Source organism: Tauraco erythrolophus, chromosome 5 (assembly GCF_009769465.1).
Source record: "Tauraco erythrolophus isolate bTauEry1 chromosome 5, bTauEry1.pri, whole genome shotgun sequence".
Taxonomy (NCBI): Eukaryota; Metazoa; Chordata; class Aves; order Musophagiformes; family Musophagidae; genus Tauraco; species Tauraco erythrolophus.
In genome coordinates, this window is record NC_141469.1 from 30,679,819 (window position 1) to 30,697,581 (window position 17,763).

The window sequence follows — 17,763 nt, forward strand, 5'->3', positions numbered from 1 at the left end:
CCTTTGCCTTCAGCCACTGATGTCACTAAGTAGCATTTGCAGAATTGAGACCAAAAGGCATAATTAAGAACCCCTTGAAACTAAAGAAACCATAAATTTTAACCTTCCTAGCAGAGAGATTGTTGTTTCAAGAATAGTAACGATTAGCAGATCTCTTATTTTTTAATTTTTTAATTCAGTGTATAGATTCCTTAGATCACTGTGCGTGCAACATGAGTCCAGTGCAAACATTCCAGCGAGGCGGTAAAACCACATTGAGTTTTCCCAGCCACCTCAGCATCTTGAAGTGAGAACTTGAAGGTAACTGTGACCTGCACAACTCTCCATATGGCCTTTTATTGACTTTATGGCTCACAGAAAGAGCTACAATGGTGCTGAAGCTTGGCTGGTTCAAAGGAAGAGCACGGGAAAGCACTGCAGTGACCTGCACTGTTTATGCCGTGAGTTTTTATAAATGTTGTTCCTGGAAAAGATGAAAAATTTTCAGAGTATGAATAATCTCCCCCCTCAAAGGATTCTGAAGTCCAATGCCACGCTTTAAATTAACAATGAGCTAAATTAGTTTGTTCAAATGACTGAGTTTATTTTCTTAGGGATGAGGTGCAACATTTCAAGTAATTCGATTCAAGTAGGGCAAGAAATGTAGTTGTAGGTCTTCACAGCAGTCAAATTAGTTTCTTCTCCCTTTTGCTTCAGTTTGTACGAAGGTTCAAATCCACCACTAAAGTGGCAAGTTAATTTCTAAAACAACCTATTGGCTCAGCAGTTAACTGTAAATTAAAAACACAGTGTGGTACCTGAGTTCAGTTCAAAACCATGACAGTACTTCATTCCCCTGAGCACTAATGTTTACTTGCAGGTTTAAAAAAAGACCCTGACCTGCACAGTTGATAAAAAACTTACTGTCCAGCACTGTGAATTTTCTTTAATATTGAAAACTGAACTTAAAGAAAAAAAAAAATCTGGATAGCCCTTATTTTCCGAAGCGTAAAAGGAAAACATTTATGTTTCTATAAGGAGAGTATGGGAATTAAAAGCTGTGATGTCAGACTAAGTAGTATTCCTTTAGCTCCTGCATGGTTGAGTGATTTTACTCTAATAGTTTCTCATAATAATGCTTTTAATCTGCAATCCATAGGAGATGGAGACTGACAGAGCTGTAATCTTTCTTTCAGAAGCATGGCGTTAAACGAACAGGGGCCAAGTGAAAATATAATTCTGAAAGGAAGATAAAGACGGCCCTACGCAAGACCGAAATAAGACGTGTCACCGTTTCAAGTGAAAGATGTGAGCTCTGAAAAGAATGCCATTTACTAAGAAGAGATGTCACATGATGTCAACTTTGAGTTTATACTACAAGGCCTAGAATTTATTTGTGCGTGGCAAAAGGCTGCACACAATTGTGTGAGTTTTGTGTAGCCCCTACTCTCGCCACTGCCAGAGTTTGCTGCTTACGCAGCGCTGTGCGTGCTGAGCGTTGAACGCATCTATGAAGACTAGGGCCTGCCTTGCCCCGACACATTCCCCATATCCTTGACCAGAGAAGGAACAAACACGCTCCCCTGGTTTCACAGCTGCCTGTGCGTACACGCACGGCTCCGCCATGCGTACCAAGGCAATCAGCGTGGACGGTGGCTCCTGTGGAGCTGCCAACCACTCATCAGGACATGCTGAAATCAGTGCTGCCTTCCATTGCATTCCCGAAACTCCCGAGCTGTCTTTTCCGTGACCTCTAAGTGCGTGTGGTCACCAGCGAACGGAAGGCAAACACGCTGGTGCCCCCGAACTACACTCTGACCCACCATCGCTGCCGCAAGCCACCACCAAAACTACATTTTGTACTGCCGTAAGTTACCGCCGGCTTTAATGCGCTCACATCTATTATTTTCACATCACGCTGCCCAGCCACGTGAAAGTCCAGCCCCGCAGCGTTCCATCTTCCCCGGCCCCAAACGCACGACTGCACGCTGTGGAGCGCAACCTGGGGAATGACGATGGCAGGGCGAGCGGGGCGAGCAGCCCGGCTGCCGCGGCCTGTGTCCCGCGGTGCGGAACGGGCCGCAGCCCACCCGCTGCTCCGAGGGACGGCGGCCCGCGGCACCTCGACCCCCCTCAGGAGCGGCCCGCAGCTGCGGCCCCTTTAAGGCGCGGGGCAGGGGGGGGGAAGGGGGCGCGCGTCACGTGGCACTCGCCGTCTCCTGGGCGGCGGTGTAGTCCCTTGACCCGGGTGGCAACGGCGGCCGGCGGGGCTAACGGCGGCGCGGGCGACTACAGCTCCCAGCGGGCAGCGCGGGGACGGGTGAGCTCACCGGCCGCGCCCGGGCGGGCCTCGCAGTGCGCGCCGGGAGTTGTAGTCCGCCGCCGCCCTCTGCCGCGGGCTGCGGCGCAGAGCGGGAACTACGCGTCCCAGCGTGCCCCGCGCGGCAGGTTCCCGTCAGCGCCAGGGGGAGCCCCCCGACGTAAAGGGGGATCACTTTCCCCTTGTGTCCGCCATATTGGACGGGTAACTCTGGTCAGCGGCGCTGGGGCCGAGGGAGTCCCCGTTGCCGTGACAGTCGGTGCGCTCCGCTCCTCGGCGCCCGGGGCGGCTCGTGCCCCGGCCCTACCCGCCCCCTCCGCTCCCGGGCGCTCGCGGCGGCCCCGCGCCCCTTCCCCTTCTCCTCCTCCTCCTCCTCCCCACCCCCCCCCGCTCCCTTCTCCCTTGCCCGGGTGTCAGGCACGATGAGTCCGGCCGACGCCAAGCGCGGAGCCAAGCGCCGGAAGAACAAGCGGGGCGGCGGTCTCAGCAGCACCGGCGGGCCGGGACCCAGCGGCGGCGGCGGCGCCGGCGGCCTGGGCAAGGCCGGGGCGGCGGCGGGAGCGGCCCCTCTGCGGGCGGCGACCCAGGCAGCCGCCGCCTCGCCGAGCGCGGTGGGCGGCCTGCTGACAGCGCCGACGACGGCCGCCGGCAACGGAGCCCTGGGCGGCGGCGGGGCCGCGGCGGGACACGGCGAGGTGAGGCGGGGGGCCGAGGCGGGCGGCGGTGACATCCCGCTGCGGCGGGCCCGGCACACACCCACCCGGGCGGGCGGTGCTGGCGGCCGGGGGGCTGCCGCCGCGCCATCCGCCCTCTCCGCCGGCCCTTTTCGGCGAGTGCGGGCCCCGGGGCCTCAGCGGGGCCGGGGGAACGAGTGCCGGGCCCCTGGCGGCGGCGGGGGGCCGCGGCGCTGCCTGGCGTGGCGGGGCGGTGGGGCTGGGCAGTGGCCCCGGCTCCCCACCCTTTGTGGGGGAAGGGCAGCGCAGGCTGCTCGGGGCCGTGTCGTCGTGGGCTTTCGTCTGAAATCCCGGCAGGATCCTCCTCCAGGGCCCCCATCCTCGGGGGTCTTCGGACTCAGGCCCCACCTTAATGGAGGAGCTGTAAGAAATAGGTGGCCAGGCCTTGAAAAAGCGAAAATACCGCTTAGTATATGTATTTTTTACATTAATTTTAGAGCCCTTTTTTGCAGTAGACAACTTTGTTAAGCATAGGAGGTTCATTGTAGCTTGGGCTGTGGTTTGCACTCTGGTGCCTCAGAATAATTTAGATCTGTTATGTTATTTCATAATATGGTGAGATTTATTGGGAGCAGATTGTGTGATTTAATGTATCTTTTTTTCCAGAAAGATTGCTCGAGGATTAGGCCTTTTGAAAGGTATCCCACTGGCTTGAGTGACAAAAGAGTAAATAAGTTTACATTCCTTTCTCTCATAAAGGTTACCCCAATTTTTTTGCTATCTACACAAAGCTTGCGTTTAGTTATCGTATTTGCAAAAGCATTTCCTGCCAACAGTATCTTCGGGCTTCCACGTATATGTCATGCAGCCTGCTCCATTTCCTCCCTCGCTCTCATAAACTTGTTGTACACATGAGGGGGAAAGAGAAGAAATGGCCTTTGTGATGTAGGGTGTCTGAAATGCTTTGATGTAACAAACAGAGTTTTTTGTTCTCCATGTAATTTTGTGCCTACCTATTTTGCTAGGTCAACAAAAAATTTGGTGATTGTAGATTATTTTTTTTCTTGCCTCCCTCTCTTTAAAACTTCTCTTTCTATACTGTCATACTTCCTTACCCAAAATCCACAGTGCTTTAGATTATACAGATATTTAGATACAGCATTTCTGTATGTCTGACGCTTAAATCAGGCCTAATTTTCTTTTGAGATGGTAACCCTTACATGATTTAGATATTTAGAAGAACGATTTGCATAAATGCCAAGAGGTGTGTAAGTTGTTATTTGTAACTTTGCAAGTCATCACTAAACTCTATTCTAGTTAAACCTCTAGCAGGAAAATGCGTCTTGTTTTGTTTTACGTCTTAGATTGCAAGCTCTTCCAGGCACAGGTTCCTAGGTATTGTTGGAATAAACATGATAATGCAAAGGGAAATAAAACAAGCTGGAGTGATATGCAGAATGGAATGTTGATGTGATTCAAATAGTGAAGGCTCTACTATCTCCGATGTTTTGACCTGTTTGTATCTTGTGGTTAAGTGTAGACTCGGACTAGTTCTAACCTAATTGCACTGTATCATATCTTTTCCTGAAATTCATCTTAAAAGGGTAGCATCCTGCTAGTCTTCCTATTTCATGTTTCTTCTTTCTTTCAGACTAGATAGTTCCTAATAATGTTTCTCAGTCTTCAGGAGTCTTCACTTGGAAAGTAAAAGTGCTATCTTCAAAATTAAATACAGTATTTCAGCACTAAATTTCTGGGAAAATATTTCTATATATTGCATGTACTGATATATTTATTATTCATACTCCTGTAAGTGTGCACAACATGTTATTTTGAATGCATTTGTAGCTTTGTCTTAATCAATCTTTTTTGCTTATACTCTTAGATGTATGCAATTTGTCAAATGTTTCCGTTTCGCTTAGCAGTGTGGTACGAGTGACTCTGAAGGCTGATGGACAAACGGGGAATTAAGAAGTTGGTTAAATAGATCAGTTAGTTAAACTAGAATAAACCTGCAACACGGACCTTGTTTAATCAAACAGTAAGCATGTTAGAATTCGATTTTGAGGATAGATAAATCCCTGAGCTCAGCTTCTGAAAGGTAAATGCTTATACTCTATAATACTCCTTTAAAGTTGGTGTTCCTCCATGCTAGTTTCAGTGATCTTTTTCTTGAAGTTTTCAATATCTTTCCAATGGTAGTGACATATCAAAGTTGCCAGTACTTAAAAGTTGACTTACAATCTTGTTTCAAAGATGAAATCTGAAAGCATCATTACGTGACTATTACTGACATGAAAACACAATCTCCTTAATGGTTAATAATTTGCTAGTTAAGGGTGCGTGGTCAAAACAAGACTTCCTTCTTTTGAGTGAAAGACTAGCATGTGTTGTTTCTGGATTAAGTTGAGAAGGAAAACTGTGTATTTTACATGACTGATCACTTCCAAATTAGGTGCAATATTTGTTTTGGCTGGATGGAGAGTAAGCAATGCACTAATAGCTGTAAAGTAGTAACTAGAGTTGCTTTACTTTGATCTTACACAAGTTCCCGTTAGTGGGTAAGAGAAATCATCAGCCAGTTATCTACTGAACAAACGTGAACCCTTAATCTCCGAAAATATATGAAACATAAAGAAGCAGAATTTCATATTTGCTGCACAGCATAATGTTCTCTACTTTTCAGCATGCTTTCTGTTTCCAGCTTTTGTCACTTTCCTTGTTATAGGCCATCCATTCTGGATGTTGTGGGCACATCCTTCTACTAATATTCTACGAGATGCTTCTTCAAAAACTTGTCTAAAATAAGATGCTTCTTTGAAAACTTGTCTAAAATAGAGTGAAACAAGATGTTTAAGGAATGCTCCCATGCGTGCTCTGCCTTCTTGTGTGTCAGTTATTGTTCAGAATGAGGTATACGTTCAACATACTTTATGAAACAGATTGAACAGAGTTTTAAAATGTCTGTATTTATCGTTGAAACTAAAAGTGCATGTACCAGTATTGAAATTCTAGCTCAGCCTGTTAGAGCTAACAAATATATTTTAATTGAGGGTTTTATGCCTCTTATCTGGAGTTTTTTTTTAGGACTGTAGGCTAAATTCTGCATTGGAGTACATGCTAAGTCTTGTTCTGGGATGCAAGTGGGTAACTCCTAATGGAGTCTTCCTGGAAGCTATGTTGCCCCATGCACATACTTTATAGCATCCAAATTCATCCTCTCTAGCATTGTCAGATATTTTAAAATGATAGTGTCACTAAGGATGCTTTGGCAGTGTTTCAGTGCCAGGGAGTCATATTAGTTTTGGAAACCTGTAACTGTGTCAACTTTAGTTGGAATTGGAAACCAAGTTATTTAGTTGCGTGGTGCTACTGCAGGGCTTCCCCTGAAGTTACATTTTTTTCCTTACAGAACAGTTTAGAGCAGTGTTACGCACTGAAGAGTCAAGTATCCTAGAAACAGCAGTAATTTCGAGCCAGAAAATAACAAATATTTTCAAGTTTAATGTATATATTTAAAGAAATAGATCTTGCTTTCTGTTGTTTTGGTAGGTGGTGTTTTTTTTTGTGGTGTTTGTGTTTTTTGTTGTGGTTTTTTTTTTTTTAATTCAGTAATGCATTGCATCAGCCTTCATAATTTGAGCCTATAAATTTTTGACGGTTGGATTATTGATGCTGTGAGATGCGTTTGACTGTCTTTATCAAACACTGCATAACTCATAGATATGCTGTAGTAAAATTGGCTGTTCCTTAGTATGTTCAGGTACTTTGGAGTGAAGAGTTGTATGTTAATGGCTGATCAGCTACAGTAGTAGTTTTTGTTACAGGTCTGACTCGATCTTGTGTTAAAGTGAATAATTTAGTAGCCATTTTACAGTTCTCTCACTTCCATTTTTCAAAATATTGTTTGTCAAGTGTAATCATATATTAAGTCATCTTACATTTCAGAGCTGTCTGTTATAATTTTCATAAAAATATTTCACTGGACTATTCCTTTATTATGAGATACTGCTTTTTAAATAGATATTCCATACATAGCAGACATACATTGCCATCTTTTAGGCCAATATTTTCAGCAGCTTTGTAGTTCTTTGCATCTTACTGATATCTGTACTTGATTTGTTTTTTGAGATTTTCCCTTTTCTCTCTTCCCTCTCCGTGATTCAAACATTCAAAAGAAGTGGTGTACAAAAGAGGAGCTTTGTCAGGAACTCAGAAGTTCAGCAAACAGCTAGCTTTTGTACTTTTATGTAAGGCCTCCTCCCCTCCAAAAGCAAACTTATTTTGGCCAATTTTTGTCAACGCTTAGGTAAACTAGATAGATTCCAATAAATAAAATAGTGTTGTAACCTCTACTCTTCCTTAGGCTGAGGAAGAAGGTAATTTGGAACACTCGTAATACTTACTCGATGAAAAATAAGTCTTTTTGATAGTCTGGTAGCACGTTTGTTCCTCGGACTAAGTGCAGTTCGCTCTTTTTTTTTGTTTTTTTTAATTTTTTAATATATATATATAGACATGCAGTCCTTGCCCTGTGAAAAGCTTTTGCTCTGCTTGTTTTTTTTTTAAATAAAAGGAGATGTAATAGAATGAGATGAAACTATTAGGATTGGATTTAGATGGTATGGTTGAGTTAACTTGCTAATTTAGAAAGAGAACCTATTGTGACTTAAACGAATCTAACTAGAACACTTTAAACTTTAAAACAAGCTTAATGGTTGCATAACATTCACATTAATAGCTCTTTCTTAGCTTCTTCCCCTGATCAGTTAAGGCATTTTTCAGCTGATGGATCTGAGGCTACAGGCACACGTATTAGTGATTCGTTCAGATCGTGTAATACTGCTCCTGGGAAGTGTGTGCCTGTGTGTACTCATGACCTTGACGTGTATCCAATCCCTGAGCGCTCCGTTTCTCCCCCACCTCCTGCACCTGCTATATCATGGGCAATTGATAACAAGAATAATCGGTTGTGAATTGTTAAATGAAACGTGTGGAAACCGCATCCAAAAAAATTGCATCTGGTTCAGTGGTGTCTAATCTGTACCAGCTAAGTGTCCTCCTATGGCTTTGTTAGGAGACATCTGATTCTGGATGTGAAGGCAAAGGATTTTTTTTTTTTTCCTCTTGTTGTATTGGTTGCAAAACAGTTGAGAGAGATAATTTTTTTACTCTAAAAAACATAGTGACTCCCTTCCCCTCCAAACTTTTGTTTCCTGATTGTGAAAACAAAACCTTCTTGATTTAATTTGGAACTAGATTGATATGAAAAGTTAGTTCTGTAATAGGTGCATATCGATGAGAATATTCAGGATTCTGTCAAGGTCTGCAAATTTATTTTTTTTTTATCCTAAACAGTACCTAAAGCTTTGTTTAGGTGTTTAATATCACATTCTTTTCTTGGTTATGCATTTATCCTTTTGTAGTGGTATCCCATCTTGAGAAGAGCCCTAAGATCCCTTCTACTTTAGAGTGCTTTAGGGTGTGTAAAGAAGAGATCCAGGCTTGCTCTCTTCTTGCCAGGCCAAGAGAGCTGAGTGGATGTGGAAATTCAGTTTGGTGGTGTTTGGTGCCTACAAGACTAATGTTTAGTCCCTGATGTATGTGTAGCGTGGGTGGTCCTTAACAAATACATGTCTGCTGAAGGTGTGTTGCTGAAAAGTTATTAGGAGGAATAACTGGGAAATAAAATTGCTTTGCTTAGGATGTACAGGGCTTCATGGATGTGCTAGGCAATGTTCCAGGATTTATATGGATCTAGGTAATCAAAGAAGATTTAATATTTGTTGGGGCTCCTTCACTGGTGGGAAAGGAGGTCATATATCCTCTTTTATTAAGATGATGAAAACAACTTCCACGTTTTCTTTTCTTGTGATAACTTTTTTATTTCAATGGTGACAAGTAGCTTTGGGCTGCTCTGTTTTGAGAAAGAGTATTCTATATGTGAAATTTTCCTAGAATAATTAAACAGAAGGAAAAATTTGAGTGAAGTGGATAGAAGAATGCTGCAGTTCAGTTGTCTTTCTCTCTTAATATCTTGATCTACAAGTTCCATATTTCTTGTGCTGCAAATGAAGAGTTCAACTGGGAAATGGCATTTGTGATGCTGCTCTTAATGTTATTATGGGAACTACCCGAATTGAGGCTTGTCTGAGAAGGCAATAAAATAAATATGCCATTATTTTTTTGACACGAGAATTACTTAATTTTATATTGTAAAAATTCAAGGCAGCCCATGACATTATTGACCTTCACCTCCTAGCAGTGTGAGGAAGCATACCAAAATAGTATTAAAAATAGATCTGAGGAACATAGTAATTTCCTTGAAGAGCGTATTTTCTTTTTTATATATTTTCTGTATATTTTCTTTTTTATAATATGAAACATACAGCTGCTTTAGTGATGCTGAAGTTAGTCCAAGCACTGTTTTATGAAGTGGATTTTAGGGGAAAAATTAATGGAGTTGCCTGCAAGCCTGTTTGTGGCTGTTGAACTGAAGTTGTTCATGTTAGACCGGTGATAGTGCTGGAGAAAAATTTTCTTGGAGTGTGAACTTTAACCGTGTTCTTAAATAATCAACTTACCTTCTGTTGCACAAGCCACAAATGTAGTTCTCTCCATCTCAAAATTCCTAGTAATGATAGAACACACTCAGGCATCTGAGAGGGAGGCACTCCTGTTCTGCATTACTCTCTAGAGCGGCCATCTCTCTCCACCCTTGATTAGAGGAAGCCTTGAGGGACTTTGGTGCAACCTGAGTGCCCAGAGTTGGATATTAGGAAAATCTCTATAGGAGGCCATGCTTAGCCTCTACTTGCCTATTCAGTTATGACTTCTTCCTTTAAAAAACAATAAATATTTGAGCTCAAAAAGGTTGAGATGAGTGACCTCCTTGGTCGTTTCTAAAATCTGAAAGAATAGCTGTGCTCATTTATAGGGAGGAAACAAAAGATTGACTCCACTGTACATTTATTGGAAGAAAAGCTCTGGGTACTTCCATGAAATATCACTATGCGTGATCTCTTCTCAGGCCTAGAGAAATAAAACAGAATAGGTTGCAGATGCCTCTGTAGTGTTATGGTGGAATGTCACAAAATTAAGTCCTTATGCACAGTAGGTCTTTACACAGTGGTCTGTTGAACTGCTTTGTAGTAGCTTTGTCAAGTGTTTGCTTCTGAAGGAACTTCAGAAATACAAGATTGCAATCACCCAGGTATGTAAGTTTTTACAGGGTTATAAAAATCATTGTTTTCAAGTCCAGAGCTTTGGACTGCCTTGATCTAGAGCGGACTTGTCATCCATGACATCTGGTCTTTAGAGCTTCTCTTATGGTCTCATCGTCTACTCATCTTAAATCGTGGCTGTGGGAGGTGAGTTCCTGGTGGTGCAGGAAGGGCCGGGAGCTCTGTGCCGCAACAGGCTGCAAGGACTAAATTTTGGGAGTGCACATGGATGGCAGTTGCTCTTAGAAAAAGCTGCTGGACATTTTTTTTTAACTGCTTGGCAGCAGTTTGGTCTGTGTTGAGCTGCGAACAGATGGAGGATGTGATCAGCTGTTGGGGCAGTGTTTGCTGCTCTAAATAGCTGTTCCTTGTCTTCTCCAGGGAAAGGTGGCAAGGTGGATAGAAGTGTCTAGCTGGCAGCAGGGGACTTCACTGTTCTAGATCTCAATTTTCAGATGCCCATCTTGATTCTTCTAGATATAAATTATGCCTACGCTATCAAAAGTGTTAGTTTAGTCGTGGTTTGCATTGCAATGTCAGCTTTGCTCACTTTGATCCCTAAGTCAGTTGTTGCTCTTTTTGTAAATAACAGCTTCTGTGCTTAAAAGTTAAAGCAAAACCAAGCAGTATGGAGAACTGGGCAGTGGGTGGTTTATGTCCCAAATCTGTGAATATGTTGGGGAGATAAGTGTTCTAAAGATAGTATACAAATACATGCATAAAATCATTCTTTGATTCTATGACTAGCATATAAACCCCTAGTGATTGATAACTGTTTATTAAATATTATACAATCATAGAATGGTTAGGGTTGGAAGGGACCTCAAAGATCATCTAGTTCCAACCCCCCTGCCATGGGCAGGGACAACCTCCACTACACCAGGTTGCCCAAAGCCTCATCCAACCTGGCCCTGAACACTTCCAGGGATGGGGCATCCACAACTTCTCTGGGCAACCTGTTCCAGTGCCTCACCACCCTCTGAGTGAAAAATTTCTTCCTTATATCCAATCTAAATCTCTCCTCTTTCAGTTTAAAGCCATTGTCCCTTGTCCTTTCACTACACGCCCTTGTAAAAAGTCCCTCTCCAGCTTTCCTGTAGGCCTCCTTTAGGTACTGAAAAGCTGCTATAAGATCACCCCGGAGCCTTCTCTTCTCCAGACCGAACAGCCCCAACTCTCTCAGCCTGTCTTCATAGCAGAGGTGCTCTTCGTGGCCCTCCTCTGGACCTGCTCCAGCAGCTCCATGTCCTTCTTGTGCTGGGGACCCCAGAGCTGAACACAGTACTGCAGGTGGGGTCTCACGAGAGCAGAGTAGAGGGTCAGAATCACCTCCCTCGACCTGCTGACCACGATCCTTTGGATGCAGCCCAGGGTACGGTTGGCTTTCTGGGCTGCCAGTGCACATTGCTGGCTCATGCTGAGCTTCTCATCCACCAGCACCCCCAAGTCCTTTTCCTCAGGGCTGCTCTCAATCCATTGTCTGCCCAGCCTGTACTTGTGCTTGGGATTGCCCCGACCCATGTGCAGGACCTTGCACTTGGCCTTGTTGAACTTCATGAGGTTCTCACAGGCCCACCTCTCCAGCCTGTCAAGGTCCCTCTGGATGGCATCCCTTCCCTCCAGCATGTCCACAACACCACACAGCTTGGTGTCATCTGCAAACTTGCTGAGGGTGCACTCAATCCCACTGTCCATGTCTCCAACAAAGATGTTAAATAGCACTGGTCCCAGTACCAACCCCTGAGGAACACCACTTGTCACTGGCCTCCACTTGGACATCGAGCCGTTGACCACAACTCTTTGAGAGCGACCATCCAGCCAATTCCTTATTCACCGAGTGGTCCATCCATCAAAACCATGTCTTTCCAGTTTAGAGACAAGGATGTTGCGTGGGACAGTATCAAATGCTTTGGATAAGTCCAGGTAGACAATGTCAGTTGCTCTTCCCCTATCCATCAATGCCGTAACCTCATCATAGAAGGCCACCAAATTTTTCAGGCAGGATTTGCCCTTAGTGAAGCCATGTTGGCTGTCACCAATCACCTCCTTGTTTTCTATGTTCCTTAGCGTAGTCGCCAGGTGGATCTGCTCCATGATCTTGCCAGGCACAGAGGTGAGACTGATTGGCCTGTAGTTCCCTGGGTCTTCTTTTTTTTCCCTTTTTAAAGATGGGGGCTATGTTTCCCCTTTTCCAGTCATTGGGAACTTCACCAGATTGCCCCGACTTCTGAAATATGATGGATAGTGGCTTAGTAACTTCATCTGCCAGCTCCCTCAGGACCTGCGGATGCATCTCATCAGGTCCCATGGACTTGTCCACGTTCAGGTTCTTTAGATGGTCTCAAACCTGATCTTCTCCTACAGTGGGCGGTTCTTCATTCTCCCAGTCCCTGCCTTTGCTGTCTGTGACTTGGGCTGTGCAAGGTTGATATATGGTTGATATGTTAGCTATATTAATGAAATCCAATAATCGTCCTGTAAAAATGTAGAGGGCTCCATGGATCCGTAACTATGTGTAGTTTTCCGAATTAGGAATGTAAACACTGGCAGCTTAAGTCTACACTAAGGCTTTTAGTACTTAGACTTCTGTGGACAACGGTGAAATAATTGAGAGGTGTTCTTGTGTACTTCTTTTCCCTCCCCTTTAAGGTCTCACCTCCTTTAGGAAGTCTACAAGCATAGCAGAAGTAACTGCTGAAATTATTCCCCAAAGAGGGTATTGAAGAGTAAAGAGTAGAGTAATAGGCATGTTCCTCTACAGCATCAGAAGGTGAAGGAAGTTTACAATAATCAGAATCTCATTTAGTTATAACACTCAGAAAGCTGTTGGGAAGGGGAGGAAATGCATATGGCGTGTTGTGTTAGGACCATCCATCTCTGGAGCCAGCTTTCATCTAAGCTCATATGATCTGGATTCCTGGTAGTAATCTGCCTCTCAGGTGAGTTTAGCACAGCTGTGTGCTAGCATGGCTGTCCAGCTTCTGCCAGAGCTGGTGCATAGTAACTCAGTTAGTGTTTAGCCAGGTCCATCGAACATTCTTTCTGTACCACCACCAACTATTTAGGAGCTGAAAACCTGGATATTTACCAACTAGACTGCCATCTGAACAAGACCTTGAAACAGCACCTGTTTATACTTTGTCTGTAGCAAAGTAGGGCTTTCTCAGGGACTGGTCTTTTTTTGGTCTACTTTTATTCTCCCCATCTGTCAGAAGAAACAGGTGGCAATTACAGAGCTGGTAAGTTAAGAGAAGTCTGTGGTTAGTGAATTAGGATGGGGTCTGTGGAAGGATAGAGTACAACTATAATGGCTTTTTCTTTCCTCTTGGGTGATGTAGGAGATGAGTTAATGGGGGTGAAGAGAGAAAGAGCTGTAAAAGAGCAAGCATTATTGATGTTACATGAAATATGCTTAGCCTTTTGGAACGGGCAACTAAGTCTATGAAAGAAAGACTCTTGAACATATTAACTGTGGGTCGGGGCAATCCCAAGCACAAGTGCAGGCTGGGTGGACAATGGATTGAGAGCAGTCCTGAGGAAAAGGACTTGGGAGTGCTGGTGGATGAGAAGCTCAACATGAGCCAGCAATGTGCGCTGGCAGCCCAGAAAGCCAACCATATCCTGGGCTGCATCAAAATAAGCGTGGCCAGCAGGTCGAGGGAGGTGATTCTGCCCCTCTACTCTGCTCTCGTGAGACCCCACCTGCAGTACTGCATTCAGCTCTGGAGTCCCCAGCACAAGAATGACATGGAGCTGCTGGAGCGGGTCCAGAGGAGGGCCACGAAGATGATCCGAGGGCTGGAGCACCTCTGCTATGAAGACAGGCTGAGAGAGTTGGGGCTGTTCGGTCTAGAGAAGAGAAGGCTCCGGGGTGATCTTATAGCAGCCTTCCAGTACTTAAAGGGGGCCTACAGGAAGGCTGGAGAGCGGCTTCTTACAAGGGCGTGTAGTGATAGGACAAGGGGAAATGGTTTTAAATTGAAAGAGGAGAGATTTAGATTGGATATAAGGAAGAAATTTTTCACTCAGAGGGTGGTGAGGCACTGGAACAGGTTGCCCAGAGAAGTTGTGGATGCCCCATCCCTGGAAGTGTTCAGGGCCAGGTTGGATGAGGCTTTGGGCAACCTGGTGTAGTGTAGGGTGTCCCTGCCCATGGCAGGGGGGTTGGAACTAGATGATCTTTGAGGTCCCTTCCAACCCTAACTATTCTATGTTGTGTAACCTTTTTTTTTTTAAACATGACTAATAAGTTTTGGTCATTCATAGGTTTTGAGTGTCTATCAGTAGTGACATCTGAAATAAACTTAATTATATCAGCATTGTAAAGTAAGAGAAAGAAAAGAAAGCTGTCAATTTAATCCTACTCCTGGAAGAAGTCTATTAGTGCAAGCCATGACTCTTTAAAGTTTATGTATTTCTTTATTAGGCCATATCTCATTGTATGTAGTGCTGAAATTTTTTGCTAAGTGTATTAAATGTAATGTAAATGTCATATTCTACAAACTGCTGTTAGATTAGATCTAAGGAAGAAATTACTCACTATGAGGGTGTTGAGGCACTGACACAGGTTGCCTAGAGAAGTTGTGGATGCCCCATCCCTGGAAGTGTTCAGGGCCAGGTTGGGTGAGGCTTTGAGGGACCTGATCTAGTGGCAAGTGTCCCCACCCATGGCATGGGGGTTGGAACTAGATAATCTTTAAGGTCCTTCCCAGCCCAAACCATTCTATGATTCTATAACTGCTGTTCTGCTTTAAGCTTTCTACTGTCAGATTGCATCAACGACAGCTCCTCACAAACAAAAGAAGTGGCTTTAGGCAGGGGTGCCAGACTTGAATGCACTCTGCCACCCACTTCTTCTCTTTGAGGCTTTTTCAAAGAGAGAGAACTAGTGCAAACAGCTGTATGTTGATGTGGTTGGAGCTAGTGCACTAACAAACTTAGAAGTTCTTCTGTATTTTGGTACTAAAGTAATTTTGCTTTTCAACCAAGATGATTTTTTTGAAAGCGAAAGCTTGTTTTCTGTTTTATTTATTTATTTTATTTTTTCCCTATGTGCAGAAATAGAATCATAGAATGTTTTGGATTCGAAGGCATCTACAAGATCATCTAGTTCCAACCCCCCTGCCGTGGGCAGGGACACCCTCCACTACACCAGGTTGCCCAAAGCCTCATCCAACCTGGCCTTGAACACTTCCAGGGATGGGGCATCCACAACTTCTCTGGGCAACCTGTTCCAGTGCCTCACCACCCTCAGAGTGAGAAATTTCTTCCTTATATCCAATCTAAATCTCTCATCTTTCAGTTTAAATCCATTGTCCCTTGTCCTGTCACTACACGCCCTTGTAAAAAGTCCCTCTCCAACTTTCCTGTGGGCCCCCTTTAAGTATTGGAAAGCTGCCATAAGATCACCCCGGAGCCTTCTCTTCTCCAGGCTTAACAGCCCCAACTCTTTCAGCCTGTCTTCACAGGAGAGGTGCTCCAGCCCTTGGATCATCTTTGTGGCCCTCCTCTAGACTCGCTCCAACAGCTCCATGACTGTCTTATGCTGGGGACCCCAGAGCTGAACACAGTACTGCAGGTGGGGTCTCACAAGAGCAGAGTAGAAGAGGAGACTCACCTACCTGGACCTGCTGGCCATGCTTCTTGGGGTGCAGCCCAGGATAGTACCTTTAGTAGCTTTAGCTCTCAGAGCAGAATGCTTCCAAAGCTGGGAAGGCAGTGTTACCACTGAATTGTATGCAAAGGTAGTTCAGCTATTTTCTAATATTAAGTGTTTTTTTCCATTGATCTAGGTGCAAGAAACTAATTGTGATTTAATAATACCTTGAGTTAACATGTTTTCATAGGCAGATTTTTGTTAGTTTGGGAATATTACAAGAAGTTACAGAACCTCTTTCAAATCCTATAAGCACATTAAACGCAATAGTTGACTATTTCGAACTTGTTGTAGGGATTATTTCAGAGATGGATGTGAGGCTCTGAATTTGGAAAACATTAATGTTGACACAAGCTCAGAGACACTTGTATGGACAGATGCATGAATGAGAGTGTGTGTGTGTATGCGTGCTTGTACATGTGTGTGCATGTATCCAAGCTTTTTTAAACATGGCATTTTTGAATATGGATTAATGATGTTGCTGTTTAAGTGTAGGCATGAATTAAATACTTTGCATGTGTTCATGTATAATTTTTTGGTTTAGGAGAACAGGTACATGTGTGTTAGGGCTGCTGATGGACAAAGAAATGTGTGAGTAAATGTTCAAAGGTTCTTTGTCAAGCTGAGTCTCAGTGAAACCAGTCATTGAGAACAGAAGAGTTTGCCTTAAAAAGCAGTTTTGAGCCGTGGTACAGTTTTGCCAGCCTTTAGTGTTTAATTGGTGTGGAGTTAATGACCAAAAGATTTCTTAATTGCCGTAATGCTTCCAGGCTGCTTATCTTCAGTAAGCTCCTGCCACAACAGATGGCAAGTTAGTGGTTTAGCTGAGGTTCACTAGAAGTTTTTCACCACTTTATCTATAGCTACAAAGATAAGTTATGGCATTACAATAAAGTGTAGTTGAAACCCAAATCTTCACTGAAATAGATTGCAGATGAACTAAGGCTTTATTTTGTCTCTCAGCAAGAGATAGAACACTCCTTTACTGTCAGAAGAAACTTTGCAGTTTTATCTGTGTGATCATCTTTTATTTTATCTTTACTTCTTTTTCTTGGCTACTCCCAAGATTCGTCTCCACTATACTGTCATTCTCTGTTTCTTTTCAGGGAGTCTGCAGGGAATTGTACTAGTTCCTGCCGTGATTTGAGACAGCTTGCAGCAGCAGCATGAAGCTGCCTGAGTTTTATTTGTTAGTGTCATAACTGGCTAAGAGTCTGAACCACAGGAATAGAAGTGGACAAAATTAAACTTTGATAATTTTCAGATATATGTTGCTTTAAAAAAAAAAGATTCTTATGCTTTCAATGGAAAGAAATTATGATTTTTTTTTTTCCTGTCCTGAAAACAAGCTACCATACTTCTACAGTATCCTCCACTAGCTATGAATTTGAAACCTTAGGTAGGAGGAGGAGGAACTTTGTACTGAGGAACATTGCATAGTAACGAAGTTAAATATTAATGTTTTCGGAAGTACTGTTGTTGGCAACCTAGCTTACTGATTTTCAGCATTATGGGGAAATCATGACACTTCATGACACATACTTTGAATATTATTTAGACTGCTTGTTGTGTGGTTTTTTTTTTTAAACTTGATGGCTATATCTTATGTCTTCATAATAGGAACGAAGAGGAATATTCTTTTGTCAATATTTAAAGGTGTTCTGAGCCTATGTTTTCATTTTTCATCAGGTGAAAAAATCTAGTGATTGCTTCGGGTTTCGGGGTTGTTCTAGTCCCCAGGAATTTGTTAAAACGTTACTAGTAATGGCCTGTGGGAATTTACTTCTTGAGTACAAGTAGAGCTTTCAAATAAAAGCCTGAAAGCGTGTGGCTTTTGACTAAGGACGTAGAAATGAGTATTTGTGTAAACATGAAGCCAGTTCTGAAGCAAACTCTGAAGTCAGTGGGTTG

At 43.7% G+C, this 17,763-nt stretch overlaps 1 protein-coding gene across 2 annotated transcripts in view; it reads left to right on the plus strand.

Annotated features, from left to right (window-relative positions):
- Positions 1-2,957: 2,957 nt before the first annotated feature.
- FAM193A (family with sequence similarity 193 member A) overlaps positions 2,958-17,763 on the plus strand; it is an 83,764-nt gene continuing 68,958 nt past the window's right edge. For both annotated transcript variants that reach the window (XM_086611814.1, XM_086611816.1), the window contains exon 1: positions 2,958-2,994. The gene's annotated coding sequence lies outside the window, so the exon portion shown is untranslated. The remainder of the gene's footprint in view (positions 2,995-17,763) is intronic.